This window comes from Lepidochelys kempii, chromosome 12 (assembly GCF_965140285.1).
Source record: "Lepidochelys kempii isolate rLepKem1 chromosome 12, rLepKem1.hap1, whole genome shotgun sequence".
NCBI lineage: Eukaryota > Metazoa > Chordata > Testudines > Cheloniidae > Lepidochelys > Lepidochelys kempii.
In genome coordinates, this window is record NC_136391.1 from 40,319,030 (window position 1) to 40,342,667 (window position 23,638).

The 23,638-nt window shown below is 42.4% G+C and overlaps 1 protein-coding gene across 7 annotated transcripts in view; it reads right to left on the reverse strand.

Annotated features, from left to right (window-relative positions):
- ANKRD11 (ankyrin repeat domain 11) overlaps positions 1-23,638 on the reverse strand; it is a 232,036-nt gene that overhangs the window by 83,279 nt on the left and 125,119 nt on the right. The gene's annotated exons all lie outside the window — the stretch shown is intronic.

The following is a 23,638-nucleotide window of genomic DNA, read 5'->3' on the forward strand; positions in this document are numbered from 1 at the left end:
CCAAACATCACATTTTAAGTCATCCTTATAATATTGTAGCAACATTCATATATGACAGCACCTTGCCATGGTCAACACAAGCTGCTGCCTTGCAGTGTTCACAGGACCAAACTGTCCCAAACCATGATACAACCCTGGACTGTGCACTGCTGTCCATGCTAATGAAATGGGGGCACGGTGGGAACCATTCTGTAACCATGTTCCCCCAGACAATGCCTTGGACTGAGGGAGTGGGGAGCGTTGGATTTTCTCGCTCCAAGTTGAGCGTTCCAGGTATAGCACCGTTTCTGACTGCATCACTGTTGCTGAACCTCCCCCACATCCTTCAGTGCTTCCAAGCAGGCCTTCCAGTCCTGAGAGCCAGGGTACAGTTAAACTGAAAACAGCCCAAGATCTCCACGGTAAACCAGCCTGTTTTCAATAAGTCAGCCATGATGACACCAGAGACATGAAACTGCTGGAGGATCTGGAACTTGTTACAGAAATCAAAAGGTATAACAGGACTGTTTAAAGCCACACTGCACTTCTCTGAGCTGGACCAAGCCCCTACTCCATTTGCTCCACTCAGCAGAAGCAGCGCTGGGACTTCAGGGTTCTAGTCAGCTGTCTGCATTCTTAAATGACAGCACAAGCACAGTTAAATGCTTCACATTTGAAACTAGGTTTACACTGTGAGCACTTACTGCTAGCTTTGAAGGGAGCATTTCTCATAATTCTGGTACATTACATTTCCCCTATGAGCTCTGTTTACATTTGATAGCAGACTGCTGCCCCAATGCTGGCTGTGTAAACACAGGCCTTGAAAGCTGCCTGGCTCAGTTCAGTATCCTGGCAACTTGGCTGAAGCCAGCTTTACAAACTCACAATGTGTGCAAATTAATTTCATTACCCACTTTTGCGCATCATGAGGAGGGAAAACAAATAACCTGCCTGAAAGTACATTCTGGTAATTATTAACCTGACAGAAGTTAAACCCGTGGGGGTGGGAAGGGAAAAATGGTGGCAGGAGAACATGACAATTTTCTGTTCATGTTTATTATATAGCATTTCACTATTTTTTAAAATATAAAATCCAACCTTGCACTTCACTTAATTTTTTTTTTTTAAAAACATTCAGGATTTCTAGTCTGCATGGCTGAATCTACTTGTTCTCTCAGACATTTACAGTAAGTGGAAGGGACCACTCAAATATTCTGTGAACAGCAGGCAGACAAGACCTTCACTTCCATTTGCTTTTCAGTTTGATTTGTTAAATCTCTCACCAGCCCACACATGCACCCCCATTACTTTTGCAGTCTTTACCTTAACCTGAAGAGCTAAATCATTAGATTGAAATCTGAAACTGTCAATGTGCTGCACTAAAGGACCCAAAGAGAAAAAAGCCAGACCAACCACTACATGTATGGTAGAAAGCCAAACAAGTACTCTGCAGCAAAGACAGATATAGCGCATGCACACAGAGTAAAAATACAGAGATCAAATGAAATGGCCAGCTAAGCAATGAAATTGTGCAGCAACAGGCATACCAGCTAGCTTGTCTCTGAAGAGATGAGAGCAGCCATGTGGCTTGCAGTATTCATGTAATGGGGCTCTTCTTAGAACACAGGAGCTTATTCAAATGGGCCAACAGATATGTATCACTCCAAATTTCAAATCACAGAAGCAGCTACAGTTTTGGTAGGGCAACTGGAATTACAAAATAAGACACTTTGGGGCAAAAAGTGAACAAGGTATACAGTGGGTGTTTTGATTGCTATTTCACTTTAGATTAAAAATGGCCTACTTTGATGCTACTTTTTGTATTAGTAATTTTTTCACTCATACTAGAGAGCAAAAAACAAAGTTTAAAACCGTGTACTGCAGAAATAATGTAATCTAATGTTGTATGTCTGGATTACAAGATCCATTCCTGTGCCAACACACACAAAAACATGTCCTCATGAAATGCATACCTACAGAGCTGGAATCAAATTCACACAATTCATCTGATTGTCATGCAATAACCTTATTTCTTTGCAGTCCAGAAGAGTATCTCTTTCCTAGGATATCTATGACATAATGGTTGTGGACTATTTAATGAATTAGTTACTCTACCAAAACAAACAGGTTTAGCACAGTTTTTAGAAGTACAGTCTCTTATATTAAGTGCATCCGGATTAGATTCTTCATTTCTGTTCCTGAGGATTTCTGCCATGGTGGGTGCTGTGGAAACTTGCATTGTAGTGCCCAATTTTTTGGAGTTTGGGCCTAAATCTGGATTGCTGAGTACATCCTAATTTAGCTTTGACATGAAAATTTGAGAGGCTTGTTGCTGGGAATAGAGCACAATCATAAACCTATAGCATTACTGTGGCAGGGAACCAGGAAGCCTACAAGAATTATTAGTAAACCATTAAGAGAGGCACTGTCAAGACAGATAGGCTTTAAGATTAATCTACAAAGCAGTTGTCAGGGATTTTAGAATGTACTTTTACAACTGGTTGTTGCTGCAGCTTGATATTCTCTTTAAAAAAAAGCTGTTGGATGCACACTGGTTTATAATGGGTCATACAGAAATGAAACATTTTTAAATAGTGTCGCTGGATTTTCTTCAGGGCATGTTAAGACAGAGCCACGTTTTAAAAACCCTTTCTCACATTAGCATGCATACTTACACCCCAACACCACTAGGGTTTAAACCAAGTTAGCCAGACCCAGCTTTTAACATGGCTCCTGCATAAATCTGATACTAGTAGGATGGACAAATTCAGAGGCTCACAGACACATGACCTGGACATGGAATGGGCTGATTCTTCCTGGGAAAACAGAGATATATACCAGACTAATAAGAGAGAGACCGTCTTTTCTTTCATACTATATACTACAGCCCACACAGAGCAGCCCTACTTCACAGACAGAATGCTCTGTGCTGACAGAGATACAATTAACGACAGCACATCAGTTCACATGCTCTAGCCCTGCCCTTCCCTTGTATTATTTTTGGAAGAACGGAACAGACTGCATATCTACAATTCTTGAAATGAATTCCCCAGCAGTTCCAAAGCTTTTTATTCTCCATGTTTTTGAAGATATCAATATATATAGATCAACTCAGAAATTCTTTCATGTTCCTCTTCTAACGGCTAATAGATGTACTATGTTGTTCTGAAGTCTGATCACCCTCTGACAGCTCAGGTGGTTGAAGGACCCTCAAGGGCTTCCCCTGGAAAAGGGTGCCCAGATAAACGAGGGATGCAAGTGACTCGATATGGGACCATTTGTGAAAGTATATTCTACCTTATCTTGCTCTGTATATTTAAATAGTTGAGTGTCTTTATTGATGGCATCTGGGTTGAACAACCTCATTTCTCTTCCGTAGCCAAATTAAATTTTTTCAAACAACCCATACATTCATCAGAATACACTTTCACTACATCATTTTAATTCTTTGCACTTGCACAAATTCTCCAGTCATTCAGTTCAAAACTTTCTGGAGGCCCCGTATTTTACACTTGTGCACTATGCAAAAAAAAACAAAAACAAAAAAAAACACAACCCAACAAAACCCTAGCAAACACTAATGGGCCATATCACCCCTACTTCATTAGACACTGGACAGACCACATCATTGTACAGGAAAAACTAGCCCAGAAGGATACATAAAGGTTTATTTTTTACACCTGGTATAGTTTTTCATACCCTTTGGCATCCAAAAGTAAGAGAATACTTCATTAATTTTAGATCCAAAAGATCATCTAAAAGAGCATGCCCATGATGTTGCAGTTTAATTAAAGGCAGATACAGAATGTTCTACCAGGGTCAGAAGCTAGAGCCTCAAACCACTGAAAAAGGGGATTTCCTGACCTCCTGTTAGAAAACATCTGATTCTAGTCCTGACAGGTATTAACATATTGGTCCATAAACACATTAATGTATATAGGGACCTGTGGGTCTTCACCCAAAACCGGAGCTCTCAAAAGTTTTTCATAGTGCGGAGAACACTTTAATAGAGATCTTGTCTTGTGGATGCCACTCAGCATTCCCTCTCCGCCCCCATTTGCCACTGCATAACATCCATGTGGCACTAAAACCATTGCTTACTTGGAAAAGTAGTAATACGAAAACATTGTGTATTTTTTTACTCTTTTAATGCAATTTAGCAGTTGGAAACAAGGAGGAGAGCCAGGACTGTGTGACTAACCAGACAGCCTGTGGACAAAGGTTCTATTCGCTTGTCCATAGGTTACAAAGACTTCAAGTTTGATTGTCTGACCAGAAATTGTGGCTGTTCTCTATTTTAGGGCTGTGGTCTTGAGCAAAATGAAAGGTCGTTGTTTCTCTTCATTCTGCTTGCTCTGTTTTGGGCTACTGTTATAGGGGTTTTTCATTCTGAGTCTTCTGTTTTCGTGTGTGAGAGACTCAGTCTAATACTGAGTTTTGTCCTCACTTTAATACAAATTAAAATACCGCTGCTGCTGCTCTTAGTCTGAGGGTATGGGACACAACCAAGGCTACATATGCAGTAGTTTATTTAAAATTAAAGTAAAAGTTTAACACCTAAATAATACTATGGATTATCTAAGTATGACCGGAAGCATGAGAGGTGATATCCCTTTTAAAAAAAAATTAACTTATTGGTTAATTTCTTATAAACAACTAATCCATTTTGGAATCCTAAAGTTCTTTGTCTCAATAATACATTATAACAATGAGTTCCACAGGTTAATTAAACATTATGAAAAACATTTTCTGTTACATTTGTTGCCTTCTCTTGTATTGTGGAATTCTTTCCGAGCCTCTCGCCATTTTCATTGTCTCTCTATTTCTGCTAGACCTTTTGTTTGGGATGATGTGAACAAACTGGAACAAGATATTCACAGTGAAGACACAGCATCAATTAATATAGGAGCATCATAAATTACGGTTAGGTATTTTACCACGCCAAAACTTTCTGGTAAAAAAGAGCAGTAGCAATAGATGTGGTATATCTTGACTTTAGTAAAGCTTTGGATACTGTCTCGCCTGACCTTCTCATAAACAGACTAGGGAAATGCAACCTAGGTGGGTGCATAACTGGTTGGAAAAACATTCCAAGAGAGTAGTTATCAGTGGTTCACAGTCATGCTGGAAGGACATAACGAGTGGGGTCCCACAGGGATCAGTTCTGGGTCTGGTTCTGTTCAATATCTTCAATGATTTAGAGAATGGCACAGAAAGTACACTTCTAAAGTTTGCGGACGATATGAAGCTGGGAGGGGTTGCAAGTGCTTTGAAGGATAGCATTATAATTCAAAATGATCTGGACAAACTGGAGAAATGGTCTGGATGAAACTCAATAAGGACAAAGGCAATAAGGACTCCACTTAGGAAGAAACAATCAGTTGCACACATACAAAATGGGAAATGACTGCCTAGGAAGGAGTACTGTGGAAAGGGATCTGGGGGTCATAGTGGATTGCAAGCTAAATATGAGTCAACAGCGTAACTGTTGCAGAAAAAGTTAATATAATTCTGGGATGCATTAGCAGGAGTGTTGTAAGCAAGACATAAGAAGTAATTCTTCCACTCTGCACTGATTAGGCCTCAGCTGGAGTATTGTGTCCAGTTCTGGGCACCACATTTCAGGAAAGATGTGGACAAATTGGAGCGAGTCCAGAAAGAGCAACAAAAATTATTAATGGTCTAGAAAACATGACCTATGAAGGAAGATTGAAAAAACTGGGTTTGTTTAGTCTGGAGAAGAGAAGACTGAGGGAGGGGGGGGACTTGTAGTTTTCAAGTACATAAAAGGTTGTTACAAGGAGGAGGGAGAAAAATTATTCTCCTTAACCTCTGAGGATAGGACAAGAAGCAATGGGTTTACATTGCAGCAAGGGAGGTTTAGATTGGACATTAGGAAAAACTTCCTGTCAGGATGGTTAAGCACTGGAATAAATTGCATAGGGAGGTTTTGGAGTCTCCATCATTGGAGATTTTTAAGAGCAGGTTAGACAAACACCTGTCAGGGATGGTCTAGATAATCCTTACTCCTGCCATGAGTGCAGGGGACTGGACTAGATGACCTCTCGAGGTCCCTTCCAGTCCTATGATTCTATGATACTGTAAGCTCTTTGAGGCAGGGACTGTGTCTTTTAATTTGTTTAATGTGTTCTGTAAATCACAATGTACGCTGATGGCCTGGTAAACAAATAAAGATATACATACATACGTGTTCTAGATGATCCCAGCCAGTCAAGATGTTCAGCTTTCAATTAATTCACCTTTTCGCCCCTAACAAGTGGCATTAGCATGTAGTAAAGCGAGTGACCAAGACATTTAAGTAGGCTTGGTAACTGATGGCACCATGATACAAACAAAAAGGTAGACTCCTTCTTACATCAGGGCATTCTTGCTGAATATCTGACAATATTTGATCATGGTCAAATAATAGGTGTTCAACTGACTGGTCAACTAACAGGCTTGCCAAACCTGTTTAAGTATTTTCAATATCCTCTGCCTCTTTTCTTAATGCTTAACATCTTGTTCATTTTCTGACACACTATTTTCCATTGAGCAGTGGTTTTCATTGACCTGTACGTTACTTAGGTTTAAGTAGATAACCTTTCCTGTATGCTCCAGAGTGAAACAAAAATCATTTTGGTGTCTAGACATTCCTTCTCTAAATGGTGTCCTGAAGTGACACCAGACTAGTAAATATTTGGGTAGCTGGAATCACCATTATTACTAATTGCTTCTAATCACTCTCAGCATTGTGCACTCACCATCACTCACCTGATCAGGAGAAGATTGTAAAACCCCACTATTATATTCTTATGAAGGGCCATCTGATAACAGTTTATCGGGCAGCTATCACCAAAACATGCAGTACGGCAGGGCAGGGTATACAAACCAGGTTGTAGCCTAAGGGGGTACCTAGGTATTATAGCCTATAGCATGATTTTGTAAACTGTTTTCCAGTCATCGCTGGGCCTGGTCTACAGAGATATGGAACTGTCAGCACCTTTCTTGCAAGCACTGTGTTTAAACAAGATTGTTCTAGCATAGCGTGAACTCTAGGGTATAGACCACCAGGGCCCCAAGCATACTATGTCCAACAAAAGAGCCCCTTGACAAAGGTCAAACCAAACTTCACAGAAAACAATGCAGGTAACTCTGAGTACAAGACTTTTCGGGCCCCACATTAATAAATAAAGATTGAATTAAAGGTCATTTGGTTAGGAATCCGATTCCAAACTATTGCCCTTAAATGTTATTAGGGCGCCATTCGCATGCCAAGTGCTTTAGCAGAAGGTCTATGGCCCCAAGAGCTTACAGTCTAAATCAGACAAAACACAGTCCAGGAGGTGGGGGGAAAGAGATGGAAAAATACATGATTGCATGAGTATCTCATAGGCCTGGCCCCCTGCATTTCACTGTGTGAAACCACATGGCCCAATCACTCTTAGACAGGATCCCTGGGCTACAATCCCCCATTTCCCAGCTGTGTTACCGTGACAGAACCAACCTGGTTTGGCACCTGTTAGCCCTTTCACCCCAAGGGCTTGTAACCAGCAAGGTGGTTAAAGCAACTGTTGCGTTATTATATCTAAATGAATACAATACAACTCAACACCAGCTTCTTCAAAACAAAGCATGATTTATTCATTCAGCCAAAAGTACAAAGCACAGAGACTGAAGGCTAAAAACAGTGATGATCTACACACATTATTTCACCCTTAATCTCTCCTTACAAGCTGTCATAGGTTTCAGAAAGCCAAGCAACCTCCATCTCTGGGTTGTGAGAAGCAGACTGCCCCTGCTGCAGTTTCTGCCTCTCTCTCTCTCTCTGCCTCCTTGCCAGCTGTCAGCTTTCACTAATGTGCCTTGGGCAGCTCTGGCCACTCACTCAACTCTCCCTCCCCACACTTTTCTAGGACTCTGTCTCTAATGTTTAGTATCCTCTTTGGATCTTAGGCTTTGCCTTGGAAAGTGGAAATTATTCTGAGCCTGGATGGACACAGGTAGGGGGTATGCCCCACTGTTCTACTTTGCCTGCTTGGTTCCTTGAACAACCCCTTTTGATCTAACTCCATAGCAAGGAACCCTTCAAAAACACACCGAGGCAAGCACCATATTCATAAAAAATAACAGTCATTACCCACTTTGTCAGAGTTTCATTTCTGATACTCCAGCAACGTGTTTGTTACAAGCCCTGGCATTTATTACCTAGCCTGTGGTGTGCAGCTTTGTCTTTATACCTCCTCCTGGTGCAGAGTTCTGCAGATCTCTCCAATGTTCAATGTGGTCTTACTGCCATATGGTCAGAACACCAGGCCTGAGGTGCTAGCTCCCCAACTACGAACTGGTTTGTACCAGTCACAATAAAGACTAATGCAGGGTGAATCAGCACCCACCTCCACCACCTTAGGAAACTACTAGGAGCTCATCTGTGAAACCAAAGACTGCAAGATTCAGGCCCCTCCGTTTCTCCTCAAGCCATACACTTTTGAACCTTGAAATAAATGGCTTTTTTAAGCAGCTGCAACACTTCTGTGAGCCTTCCGTTCTCCAAACTAAGTCACTCTCTTGGTCATAAGCAAAGGAAGTTAATGTTTTAACCTCCTGGATTTATGCAGTTCAGTCCAAAGTAGTGTTTATTTTCTTCAGTTTTAAATTGCATAATTACATTGCCAAAAGTGCATTTAACAGCTATTCTTCACGTAAGGCCAGCACAAAACAGCATAAGAAATAACATATTGAGTAATTTACAAAAGCAAGCAGCAGCGTTTTAAGGTATAAAGGTATGCGAATGGTGCATTTACCTGCAGATGATCACATGATAGTCAAAATAGGTTTCTGATAGTCAATAGTAATAAATAACCTAAATGAAGTGAAAGGGACTGGGGTGGCACAGATAACCTATCTGCTAATGTCTTGTCTCGAACTCACACAAAGATGAGCAATGCCTTTTAAACAGAAACACTGATACTAATAAGCAGCACCATAGTTAGCAAGTTCTTGGCATTCCCTTTAAAAGCACCTTTCAGAGTGGTGTCTTTCCCCCCACCCCCATATATTATTCACGCTGGACTGCAACTTTGCATAGGTAGTTATGTAGGCAGCATAAACCAAGGGAGGGTTTGAGGCGGTGGGCAAGAAGGGAATGGTTACTACAAAAAAAAAAAAAGAGAGGGAGCGAGCAAGATCAAAAGCCTGTAAAGCCCTAACTCTTAGTATTTTTCAGAGACCTGATCCTTACTGAGCTGCGAACAAAAGATTTATTTTCTAAAAACTATTTTATCTACCTATTTTAAAAACTAGCTACCATATATACTCGTTCATAAGCCAAATATTTTTGGTAAAAAGTGATGAGGGTCAACATATAAACGGGTCTACACCAAAATTTGATTATTTTAAACTCTATGAAATCACTGAATTGAATATCTAATACATTGTCATTTTGTTTACCTGGAGCGTCTGCAGGCATGGAGCCCCTAAGATCCTTGTGGCCACCGTTTGCCATTCCCAGGCAATGGGAGCTGGGAACGGCGAACCATGGCCACAAGGAACTGAGGGGCTCCATAGCTGCAGACGCTCCAGGTATACAAAATGTCCCAACCTGCCAGCGGCTTACCCTGATGGGCCGGGAGCCAAAGTTTGCCAAACACTGAAATATAGGATCGGCTTATGAAAGGGTCATACAGTTTTTACTATTTTTACCTATCCACCTTGGGGGGTCGGCTTATAAATGAACAGGCTAATGAATGAGTATATACAGTACTTTTATTTAGCTTTGAAGAGTGCAGCCTAGTTTGGCTGTGCAGCTGCAACACCACAACTCAGCACTTCATACTGGCATTGCAGGCCTGGGTACGATGCAAAGCACATTGATTAGGATGGGGCTTTGCATGCTAATTTACATTATAACTGTTCCACTCCCATTGTATCACGCCCTGTGAATGGAAGCATTGTGTCACTGCAGAGTATTCTTCACACTGAGTCCCAGCAAAGGGGAGCCCTGTCACTACGTAATAACACAAAACAAAATCCCAGCAGAAGTCCATTAATATCCAAAGGGGCAGCAGCCCCAGTGTGTCAGAGGAAGCATTCCTTGAAAACTAAGACAGTGAAACGAATTTCATAAAAAACCTATTAAGCAATGTTTACAGCCTGAATTAAACCATCAAAAGGATGGAAAAGAGACCAGAGACGTTAACCCTGCGTCATACTTCTTAACACAGCATGTTAGGCACAATAGTTCCCAACCCACTACTCAAAAATTCGTCTTACCCAACAAGAGTTCAATAAACGTATGGCTAATGCTGAATCCTGAGCTTGTCCCGAGTCTTAATACACTTGCTCTCATGGGATTACATTTGGATACTTGGAATAAAGATGCAAACGTGCAGTGCCCATATACACCCATATGCACATGCGAGCCTCTACGCGTGCATACACCATAGAAGATGTGGGCTAACGTGCTCAGAACTGTAACAGCTGTTAAATACCCCAACTCAGAACACATTTTCCATGGACCAAGGGGACATACTAACATGTTTTAAATAAATTAGGGCAAAAATGAGCCAAACAGTTATAAAAGCAGGTGGGCTGAACGCAAGAGACTAAACTCTGCTGGCAATGGCTGAATATAGCATTTCTCCCTCCTTCTACAGATGTCAGGAACGTGACAGGCACTGCTGCACTGGATAAATGCAGACCTCTACATTTGAAGAATGCCTCTGCTCTTCCAAAGCAGGCAAGGAGCCATGGATTTTTTCCATTACAGCAGAATCTGCACTCACTGTGTGGAATTATGGGCTTGGAGAGCACTACAGGTTTGTTTACTGGAGTTATAATTTCTGTAACTCTTCATCTTAATAACAGGTTTCAGAGTAACAGCCGGGTTAGTCTGTATTCGCAAAAAGAAAAGGAGTACTTGTGGCACCTTAGAGACTAACCAATTTATTTGAGCATAAGCTTTCGTGAGCTCACAGCTGTAGCTCACGAAAGCTTATGCTCAAATAAATTGGTTAGTCTCTAAGGTGCCACAAGTCCTCCTTTTCTTCATCTTAATAGAATCTCTTGTAGCTGTACATTATTTTCTTCAGCTTTCCCCCAGCCACTACACACTGATGGCCTATGAAAAGCGTCGTCTCCTTCCCACAGCTCTCTAAGCCAGGGAAGTGACAACCAGCATCCTGGGCCCCTCTCATCTCGCTCTGGGTTGATCTCACTCGGCATAGGCTTAGCCAAACTAAGGAAATAAGCAGCATGGTTTCCTTGCTGAGACCCATCATTTCCAAATCCAAGTCAGAACTGCTCTCCTGGCTTTCAGGACTTCCCCATATTCTTACTCCACCTTGTGTCTCTGACCTACTGCCCAGCTGCTCCTTCTACTTCTCCAATCTAGGCCTCTTCCACAGCTGGTGGGTGTTGATTAATTCATACTGCTGTGCTTATTTAGTATTCTCCCCCTTCCTGCATTGTCATTGCCTCAATAAATCTTCCTTTTACCTTAAACCGAGAGGCTCCAATACATTTAGCACTGGGCCATTAGAAAGGTGTTGCTACACAGAAGTATGTTGTACAGTAAGGAAACCAGAAAGCAAAAAGTGTGTGTGTGGGTGTGCCAGGTGGCCAGACCCATAACAAATCATTTCAGTGTGCCACCTTACAAGGTTAAAGAGCAGCACTCATTTTCCAGTTTCCTCCTACTCTTCAAGCTTGTGTGTCTGGGCCACTGCAACGCTTCAGTGAAGACGCTGCCTACGCCGATGCGAGAGGTTCTCCCATCAACATGGGGGTTATTCCACCCCGAGAGGGACTAGCTAGGTTGATGGGAGAATTCTCCCATCACTCTCTACACAGGGGTTAGATCAGTTTAATGGCATCGCTCAGGGGTGCGGATTTTTCACACTCCTGAGTGACAGTTATATCGAGCTAATTTCCTCATGCAGACCAGGCCTGAGAGAGAGTTAGATCTGTCCCTGGGAGGCAGGCCAAGAGCAAGGCTTTTAGCCCCCTCAGCATGATTGGAGGAGTAAGCCACAGAGAGGGTGCAGATACCTTGCCACCCCTTCAGCCAGCTGCTTCCTCTATTATTACATGCATTTCTGAAGCACTTACCACTGTTGCTGGTGGGCGCTTAGAACAAACATCTTCATTGTCCAGTTAATCAGAACCCCTTACTTGAAGGGTCAGATTCCAAGTGGCTAACTTGCTCTGAACACAGAGACACACCGAAAGCCCCACACAGCTTGCCAATTTTCCTTTTGGTTTAGGAGCATTCTTTCCTCTTCAGAGTTATGAGCTAGGCTTCAACTCCAGGAGCTCACTCTGGGTCTTGTTCTAGGTGCTTGTTTTTCTAGTGGCATAAGATCTTAGCCATGTGAACCACTGGGATTTTTGTGCAACAGTGAAATGGAAGTGTTTCCTCGCAATTGTTACAGAACTATTGGACTGCTGGATTATGTAAAAGCTGTGTCACTGGCCCCCCTACTTGCGAGGAAACCTTCAGCTCTGTAAATTGATACAAATCAAATACAGAGCGGACTGACTCCAGCTGAAAGAATGGGTGGGGGTGGGGAGGGTGCTTTACTAAATTTGGGAGTAAACCACAGGAAAATAAGTGTTTAATTTAAAAGGTACTGGATGACAAATTCATGAATTCTCCCATAGCTTTTGTACACACCAGTCTGCCCAAGGCAGCGGGAGGGAAACAACATTAAAATATGTTCCCAAGTTGTTATCCTTCTTGCACTCTGAGAGAATGTCGGGAAAATCCATTGATAGGTACCCCAAGAAAATCGGATGTTTAGAAGGTGGGTGAGCTTCACATAAATAGAGCAATTTCATAGCAAACGTTTCCTAGAAATATGGTTTCACAGGACAATCTGGACATCCACACTGCAACTGTGGATATTAGGACAATATATGACATGTTTCTTTTTCAACTTGCTTCATGAACTGTATTTTTGGACATTTCAAAACTGCTGTGTTCCAATACTGAACATCTGCATATCAATGTTCCCCTTCAACTTTCCACAGAGAGGCCATAATCTTTGTTTTGTTCTGCGCCTTCAGTCTTCGCGGAGTGAACACCCAGTTATGCAATCTCTATTCATGTTCTTTAAGCCATGTGAACATCTTTGTAGTGCACGACAGGAAAGGAGGGAGGAAGGGGGAAGGGAAGTAAAAGGAAAGGGGTGTTAGTTTAGGAAGAAGGCTAGTGTGGAGGAATGACATACTACATTCCTGCCCTCTCTGCAATCTCAGAGGTAATCAGTGCTGATTCACCACGCAGGATTCCCAAGGGGAGGGGAGGAAAGCCCAGATAATCAAAAAATATTAATTTGAGACAAGTTACTTCTATAAAAATACAATTCTATGCCAGAATCTGTACAAATCAAGATACATATTTAACTGGCACTGTATGCATTCAGATATACTTCACTGAGCTTAGAGTCATGAAGCCAGACAGGCAAAATCACCCCAAAAACAGCTTTCCAAGGTTGCCCTTTCTGCTATGTATCGGCAAACACGGGCAGCACCGCTGCTTCGACATAGATTCCACATGTAAGTGTTTTCAGACAGGCTACAGAATAGAAAACATTTAACAGTGGTAGCAGCAACCTTCTGTGTTACGGGTGAATGGCCTGGAGGGTAAAGACCAATGGGGCTCACATTAACTGAGCTCTGTTCAGCTGCCAGCAGTACTGGAAGGATGGCTGGTACTCAAAATTTTGCTGCACAACAACAGCTGGCCACCACTGGAAGGAGACTGTGGGGGAGGGGGAGATGCAAAGCAAAATTAATCTCTTTCTTTTTAGGGAAACCTCAACGTTCCACTGGAGGGAAGTTGATATTCATTGCAATGTTACTACCCCTTTTAAACAGTCTCTCTGACATCTGACACTGCCCCATCTGCTCTGACTTTGTTCAAATTCCAATACTCTATCGGCTCCTTTCCTGCTAAAATAGCAGGGGCTGGAACTCAAAACGTAGTGCCCGACTCTTTACAGATTCCAGTGATGTCAGCTAAAGTGAGCTATGTGGAAGTTAAAAGCCTGGAGAATCCAAGGCTATTTTGTTGCCTGTGAATCGCAGACTAAAGTTATTTAGATCTGGACAACAGGTGATATTTGAGAACAATGTGGACTGCATGGGTGCAGCACAGCGCAGAATTTCCAGTACCACAAAACAAAGCTGGATCCAGATTAACCTTGTGGATGATTATGAACAATTTGGACTACAGCTAATTTGGCAGCCATGAGCTAGGTCCGGTTGTAAGAAGACAATAGTACGAGATGCTTCTCTCATTGGCAATATATTTTATACTAAAATTAGCTTCATGTCTATTAAGACATTTCTGGTATCTGACCACTTGTCGCAGCAGATAAATCTCACAGAGTTGCAATATGGAATAGAAGAAGCAATGACATTATGAAAATAGTCTTGCTTCTATAGGCTAACATGTGCCATTGTAACTAGCCCAACTAAATTTCCACCTATACAGTGGCCTGACATTTGCAGTTAACATTGACTGGTGAAGTAAATGAACAAGACCATTCTCTTTAGGTTCTTCCAAGTAAAGAGGTGAGAGAGAAATACTTTTCCAGTACTTTTTAAGAGTAAAGAATAGACAGTTGTGTTGCACGACAATTATACTGCTTGGTAGTAAACATTAGCAAAGCAGATCCAGCATTAACAAGTACATTTTTAAAAGGAAAAAGAAATGTAGTGGAAGATTACTGAGCCCCCCAAAAAGGAAAACGTGTGCCACCCTGGAGGAAAATACCTCTGTGTGTGTTAATTTTTTGATACAAAATCCTTTTTTAAAAAAACACGAATAGAGTTACTCAGTCTTAAAGGAAATATTCTGAACACATTTTACATACTTGGAGTTGAATGTAAGACGCGTTTTTGCCTATAGCGCTGTTAAAGTGTAATTTAGTAGCCAGTCCTTGGTATAGGCTATGGGTAGGTTTATTGTATTTCACGGTTTCCTTGCCATGAATAAGAACCATTCTTTTTCTTTACTGAAAAACAGGAGCATGAAGGGTAATAGAATCCAAGCCTTGATGTTAAAGGCAATTTGATACAGTTCTATAAAAAAAACTGAGGAGGAAGGTAAATTACTTTAATTCCTGTTGTAGAGAATAGACATACAGAAACGGACCCTAGAGATGTGTTCTGATAAAAAGAAATCTATCATATGTTGTAAGAATTCAACTAAAGTCTGAAATGGTCAGAGGTGGAGATTTAGTTTGAGATTTTTTTTAAATTCAATGTTTGTTGTGAATGAGGAATTCCTTCTACTGAATTGAAAAGCAGGCAAACATTGAAAAGCAATGACACATATAGTGTGAGCTGTAGCTCACAAAAGCTTATGCTCAAATAAATTTGTTAGTCTCTAAGGTGCCACAAGTACTCCTTTTCTTTTTGTGGATACAGACTAACACGGCTGCTACTCTGAAACCTGTCAGTATAGTCTTGTGCGTCCAAGTCACTGCAGTATTATTCTGTAAAGTTAAGAAGATAGTCTTGATGTGGTAAATAACTCAAGAGTCAACTGTCAAATAGGTACCAATTTAATTTGATAGGCTGACCATCGTAGGGGAGATTAAGTGTCTGCTTAAGCACAGTGGGGGATTTACTGGCACAGAGTACATCGTTTTTACTCTGTAAAGCATGTGCGTCAAACTAAAAGGCACAAATAGATTTTCACTAGCCAGCTAAGCATATATATGAATAATTCTCATAACTGGACTGGCATATTTTACCTCTGAGAAACTCATTAGGCAAGGGAGGTGCTGAACATACCTAAATTACACAGCCTCATGAAACTCAGGAATCCAAGCATCTAAAACAGTTCTTCAGTTAAGGATATTCCTGTGTTTAATTAAACTTACCATACCAGATAAAGCTTCAATTCCTAAAAAAATATGATGTCTAATTATCAATCAAGGCTGAAGTATATTTACCCCAAATTGAGTAATGTTGCTTCATGGTTGTTAATAGGTTGAATTGACAATGCACGGATATGAACAGACGCTACCAAGCAGTTTCTCAGCCTTTCAAGAGGACTATGTAGGCGTTGAATTCTGAAGCTAATCACCTTAGCAACGGCTCTAAACATATGTGCAGTGACATCAGCTGATTTTTGAAAGCTGTAAATAGAGCATAATAGCACGAAAAAAAAAATTCTGGCTTAAAGCCAAGACCTAAAAAAACCATACTATTAAAACACTGCCTGTAATTCAATGTATGCAAACTTTTTTGCATCCCCCATCCCCAAAATGTCTGTAATTATACACCTAACAACAATTAATGCATAATGCAATTGGCCAACTGTCCTTGCGCAAGTTATACACAGTTTAAGAAATAGCCAAAAGAGTATCAGCTGGTAGAAACTCATAACTTCAAAATTAGTTTAAAAAAAATTAGAGAAAGCCTGTAAGTAATACTAAAGAGCACTAAATAGGGGGAAGGATAAAATGGTGTAACACACAACCTTGCACATCTAAAACCGGTGAGTAATACCTTTTTGTTTTTAGATAAATAAAAGATGCAAAGTTGCAGATACATGCTTATCCGTTACTAGTAAAAATTAAGAGTCTTTTTTGAGGTGCGGGTGAATTTCAGCATGTTGACTAATATACACTGGCTACTGTACATTTGACTATTTTTGCAGTTACTTGTGGCAAATTTCCATTTAAAGAGACAATTAAAATCAACGAGTGGCAGTTCTGGACCCCTGGCAAAGAGGATTTAAAACAGAGTCCAGTACAAATAAGCAGGATGAACTCATTTCTAGGAAAAAGAAAAGGAGTACTTGTGGCACCTTAGAGACTAACCAATTTATTTGAGCGTGAGCTTTCGTGAGCTACAGCTCACTTCATCGGATGCATACCGTGGAAACTGCAGCAGACTTTATATATACACAGAGAATATGAAACAATATCTCCTCCCACCCCACTGTCCTGCTGGTAATAGCTTATCTAAAGCGATCATCAGGTTGGGCCATTTCCAGCACAAATGTGGAGGGTGAGAAAACCTGGATTTGTGCTGGAAATGGCCCAACCTGATGATCACTTTAGATAAGCTATTACCAGCAGGACAGTGGGGTGGGAGGAGGTATTGTTTCATATTCTCTGTGTATATATAAAGTCTGCTGCAGTTTCCACGGTATGCATCCGATGAAGTGAGCTGTAGCTCACGAAAGCTCACGCTCAAATAAATTGGTTAGTCTCTAAGGTGCCACAAGTACTCCTTTTCTTTTTGCGAATACAGACTAACACGGCTGTTACTCTGAAACCTGTCATTTCTAGGAGGCCATGCTGGCAAGCAGACAGCCTGAAAGGCTTGCATATTCCAGCATTAGCTCATGTTTGGTACCTCATTAAGATCTTAAACTATCCATTTAGCGAGTCCCTCACTCATCCACCAGACCAAGACACAAAGAGAATATACGTTTTGTTTTCTTCATTTCATTCTGACTCATCTTTCTAGGTTTTATTCTTGAGTGTGTGCTCTGGCCAGCTAAATAAACCCCTGCAATGCCTCTATGTATTAAAAGCTAGCATTCTGAGAAGGAGAGAGATGAGGGAAGAAATAGAATTAATAGGATTTTCAAAATGTCAAAAAATATCTTTAGCAGCCCCATTTATGCAGAGCCTTAGTACTCACTGAACTTGAAAGCAAAATTTGCTGTGCAAAGAACACAGCTTGCATGCTAAATGGACCCGAGAAACAGTGCTTCTACAGCACAAAATCATTACACATGCTCACTCCTTCTCTTGGCAGTTAACCCTCAAGAACCTCATGGTTCCTTTCCCCTGCAATTTCAGGAGAAGCCTAGAGTCATTAAACATGGCTGTATTCATCATTTAATAAACTAGCTCAAGGAAATAGTGTACAACAATCACTTTCCTCTAAGAAGCACCTTGGTTCCCATAAACATTTTTAAAGGGAAATATAATGGAGACTGTAATCACTTCATCTAATTACAAAGGAGAGTAAAACAAAAAATAGCATCTTACAAAGTAAAGTAACAAACAGGAAGCTGCTGTGAACATTAAAGATCCTATGATACTTTTTTAATAAAAGAAGGTGTTTGCCGTGGCATGCTTGGTCAAAATGTCCCCTTCCATCATCTGCTGTGTTGTGCCTGGTGCACTAGTTGGCTGCCATCCAGTACAGGCTACATTTCAGAGGTGCTGCATGCATACAGGCCCCGATAGTACAGGCACAGCACCAATGGGGCTTGTCCCTAAACAACCCCAGGCAGGTCTAGCTCATATTATTTGTGAAGTACTTTTGAATAAGAATCATAGAAGATGAGGGTTGGAAGAGACCTCAGGGGGTCATCTAGTCCAACCCCCTGCTCAAAGCAGGACCAACACCAACTAAATCACCCCAGCCAGGGCTTTGTCAAGCTGGGCCTTAAAAACCTCTAAGGATGGAGATTCCACCCCCTCCCTAGGTAACCCATTCCAGTGCTTCACCACCCTTCTAGTGAAATAGTGTTTCCTAATATCCAGCTTAGGCCTCCCCCACTGCAACCTGAGACCATTACTCCTCGTTCTGTCATCTGCCACCACTGAGAACAGCCTAGCTCCATCCTCTTTGGAATCCCACCTCAGGTAGTTGAAGGCTGCTATCAAATCTCCCTCACACTTCTCTTCTGCAGACTAAATTACCCCAGTTCCATCAGCCTCTCCTCGTAAGTCATGTGCCCCAGCCCCCTAATCATTTTTATTGCCTTCCGCTGGACTCTCTCCAATTTGTCCACATCCCTTCTGTAGTGGGGGGCCCAAAACTGGACACAGTACTCCAGGTGTGGCCTCACCCGTGCCGAATAGAGGGAAATAATCACTTTCCTCGATCTGCTGGCAATGCTCCTACTAATACAGCCTAATATGCTGTTGGCCTTCTTGGCAACAAGGGCACACTGCTGACTCATATCCAGCTTCTCGTCCACTGTAATCCCTAGGTCCTTTTCTCCAGAACTGCTGCTTAGCCAGTCGGTCCCCAGTCAATAACGGTGCATGGGATTCTTCCTTCCTAAGTGCAGGACTCCACACTTGCCCTTGTTGAACCTCATCACATTTCTTTTGGCCCAATCCTCCTATTTGTCTCAGTCACGCTGGGCCCTATCCCGGCCCTATCCCTACCCTCCAGCGTATCTACCTCTTCCCTCAGCTTAGTGTCATCTACAAACTTGCTGAGGGTGCAATTAATCCCATCATCCTAATCATTAATAAGAAGGGCTGGAGAAATAGAAAATACAAGCGTGGATTAGAACAGAGGGATGCAGACAACTAAATACAGGCAAAAGGCAGGACATATTCAAAGCCTTTTGTATAGTAAGTGCTATATTTCATTGTTTCGTTAATTTAAATTAAATTGAAATAGCTCCAAGAAAAATGCTGTGTTGAGCAACTATGTTGACAAGTCAGCCTTTGTTAAGTAATATTTAATATTTTTCTCTTTGACTATATTTAGATCACAAATTCTGCTGATAAGATTTTGTAATTACAGATGAGCTGCAGCAAGTTTTCTGTAAGTTGAAAAAGTCAAGTGGAGCCAGAAGTTTATTAGAAACCCACCTTAACAAATGAAAGCTAACTCTACCCTCTGGTTAATGTCTCTCACTCAGTTGTTAATCTTAATAAGGCTAGCTGCAGTTCTTTCACCATACTCTTCACAATATTGTTTTCTGTTCTACTGGGGTGGTAGAACAGTTAAGGTTGAGACAAACAATTTTTCTAACGCTCTACAAGCCACATGCAAACTCAGATGGGTTTGAAAACAGCAATGCCTCCTCAAGATCTGGAGTAGAGGTTTTGGTGCAAATTTGTGGTTATCTGAAAAGGGTTTCTGAGATCGAATGCTACGAAAAAAATAAAAGCGGGTGGGGTGGAAGAAAGTATAATTTTCTGGCTCTTATAACACTTTTTTTAAGCACACAAGGAGTCCAAACTACTCAACTGATATGTCACAAACTGATATTACCAGGTCAGGTTTGAAATCAGCTAGCTTGCAGTACCCACTGCCACTTTTGGGAAGCAATATTTTAAAAATGATTAAATATTTAAAGTTAGCTCTACGAACTGGCTGAAGCCTGGGTGACATGCTTCAGAGAGTGAACTGCACAGGACGGCTGCTCTGCCGTGGATAAGAATGCACAGAAGCAGATCTACGTCAGAATCACTGGGTTGCCCACAGAAATAGGCTCTGATCACCGAATCCAAGCGCTACCCAAAGCACTGTGACCGTGAGTAGTGCATAGGGAGAATTTCTTGAAAACTGATGTGTTACACAGAGGCAGAGATAGATAGTTGTGTGAATTTTGGGTCACTTGATTGAGGCGTTCCTGAGATGCAGCCCCCCCCCCCCCCCATTGAGTTGCTTTGAATGTTCAAAGTGCTCTAAAATTCACATGACTAGAGGGAAAGTTGTTTAGAACATTCCTATTCCACAGGAGGACACAGGGTAGAGATAGGTGCAAATTTGGGTATGTTTGTAAAGAGGTTCCTGCGATATATCTCCCACCCACAAAGTGGGCTACTTTTACCAGATTCTTACAAAATATTTTGGTGCACAACTGTGGAAAAATCTAAGGCTCTGACCCCCAATGAATACATCTCACTAGACTGCACCTCAGCTCAGCACTAAGAATCCCATGGCACTAAGAAACAGTTTAGAAATATTTAAAAAGCTATTGCACTGTGAACGCTCTAAAATGCCTCTAGAGAGTTCACATCTGTAGGATTCCTCCAAGACTCCTTTGTGAGCAGCACTCACTGAGGAATGTACTCAGTAGGTGGGCTTAAGACAGAGGTCGGAAAACTACGGCCCGCGGACCGTCCTGCCCGGCCCCCGAGCTCCTAGTCGGGGAGGCTAGCCCCCTCCCCGGCAGCAACGCCGCCGTGCGGGCAGCGCTCTGCACGGCGGGACTGCGCGCTCCTGCAGTGCAGAGCAGCAGAGTGTCTAGCTCTGGCCGGGCACGGCTGCCAGACATGCTGCTCTGAGCAGTATTGTAAGGGGGTGGGGGATTGGGTAAGGGGGTCCTGGGGGGCAGTCAGGGGACAGGGAGCGGTTTGGGGGGGCCAGGGGTTGGGGGGGTTTGATGGGGGGGAGTCCCAGGGGGCCGTTATGGGCGGGGGTCCCAGCAGGGGACAAGGAGCGCGGGGGGGGGGAGAATTCTAAGGGGGACTGCTAGTAAACCCAGCACCAGGTAATACAACTATTCCTAACAGTGAAGGGCAGTTAGAGTATATGCAGAGAAATGAGAGGAAACATGTGTGAGAAACACAAAATAGCACATTTTAGTAGCAATTCTTCACGTCTACTTATCGTGTGGCTGTTCTGGCTGAAATACACTTACAGTATATTCCCAATGGCTACTGCCAGCTGTGGGGGGCTATGTTAAGAGTGCAGTATGGGGTCAGTGTGTACCTTACAGAAGAACAGCAATACTGGGTCAGATCAACTGTCCATCTAGCCCAGTACTAGGTCTTCTGACAGTGGCCGGTGCCAGACACTTCAGAAGAAGTGAAAACAACAGGGTAATTTATTGAGTGATCCATCTCCCTGTCCTCCAGCTTCTAGCAGTCTCCCTGAGCATTTCACAGTCACCATCCTGCTCAGGTGGTCAGGAATATAGTCATACTGCTTTCCTCTTATTATTCAAGTATTGAATTTCCATCTATATATCCCTTAACTCTGAATTTCTTAGTTTTCAGAGGTTTAAGTATAAGTGAACTTGATGTTCAGGAAGGGCTTAAGGGCGCACTAGGCAACTGTAACTCTGCATTAACTCTGCATTGAGGGCAATTATTTCATACCATATACTGTCTGCTACCCTATAGTCAAACCTATGAAGTATTTTGGGATGCATGATAAAATATTCAAATTGGCCCAAGTCAACTCTCTTTTAGGGACTTTTCAATAGTTTACCCTCAGTCTCTGAAAAATGCAAAATAAAGTTGCAATGTGTCACATCCCAAGCAATGAGGTTTTGGAAGCAGAGGGAAAAGAGCTAAGCAGGTGTTTAACATGAGGTACATTGTTCTAAACTAAGTTCTGAGAAGATTTGGGGGAACCTGTTTTTATGTCAGGTATTACCTGGAATGCAACTATACTACTGTAGCTGTAAACAGAGCGTGCGAGAGGTGGGAGCACAAAAGAAGCTGACATTTGAAGCCTGTGTACTATTTGGTTAATAGCCACTTGTGGACACTTTGCCAGCCTCAACAGACGTGGAGACATACACCATGTACATAATGCTTGTACATTCCCTGTGCATGTTTTGAAAACTCGTGGCGAACGGGGGAAGTCCCGGATGACTGGAAAAAGGCTAATGTAGTGCCAATCTTTAAAAAAGGGAAGAAGGAGGATCCTGGGAACTACAGGCCAGTCAGCCTCACCTCAGTCCCTGGAAAAATCATGGAGCAGGTCCTCAAAGAATCAATCCTGAAGCACTTGCATGAGAGGAAAGTGATCAGGAACAGTCAGCATGGATTCACCAAGGGAAGGTCATGCCTGACTAATCTAATCGCCTTTTATGATGAGATTACTGGTTCTGTGGATGAAGGGAAAGCAGTGGATGTATTGTTTCTTGACTTTAGCAAAGCTTTTGACACGGTCTCCCACAGTATTCTTGTCAGCAAGTTAAGGAAGTATGGGCTGGATGAATGCACTATAAGGTGGGTAGAAAGCTGGCTAGATTGTCGGGCTCAACCGGTAGTGATCAATGGCTCCATGTCTAGTTGGCAGCCGGTGTCAAGTGGAGTGCCCCAGGGGGTCGGTCCTGGGGCCGGTTTTGTTCAATATCTTCATAAATGATCTGGAGGATGGTGTAGATTGCACTCTCAGCAAATTTGCGGATGATACTAAACTGGGAGGAGTGGTAGATACGCTGGAGGGGAGGGATAGGATACAGAAGGACCTAGACAAATTGGAGGATTGGGCCAAAAGAAATCTGATGAGGTTCAATAAGGATAAGTGCAGGGTCCTGCACTTAGGACGGAAGAATCCAATGCACCGCTACAGACTAGGGGCCGAATGGCTAGGCAGCAGTTCTGCGGAAAAGGACCTAGGGGTGACAGTGGACGAGAAGCTGGATATGAGTCAGCAGTGTGCCCTTGTTGCCAAGAAAGCCAATGGCATTTTGGGATGTATAAGTAGGGGCATAGCGAGCAGATCGAAGGACGTGATCGTTCCCCTCTATTCGACATTGGTGAGGCCTCATCTGGAGTACTGTGTCCAGATTTGGGCCCCACACTACAAGAAGGATGCGGATAAATTGGAGAGAGTCCAGCGAAGGGCAACAAAAATGATTAGGGGTCTGGAACACATGACTTATGAGGAGAGGCTGAGGGAGCTGGGATTGTTTAGCCTGCAGAAGAGAAGAATGAGGGGGGATTTGATAGCTGCTTTCAACTACCTGAAAGGGGGTTCCAAAGAGGATTGCTCTAGACTGTTCTCAATGGTAGCAGATGACAGAACGAGGAGTAATGGTCTCAAGTTGCAGTGGGGGAGGTTTAGATTGGATATTAGGAAAAACTTTTTCACTAAGAGGGTGGTGAAACACTGGAATGCGTTACCTAGGGAGGTGGTAGAATCTCCTTCCTTAGAGGTTTTTAAGGTCAGGCTTGACAAAGCCCTGGCTGGG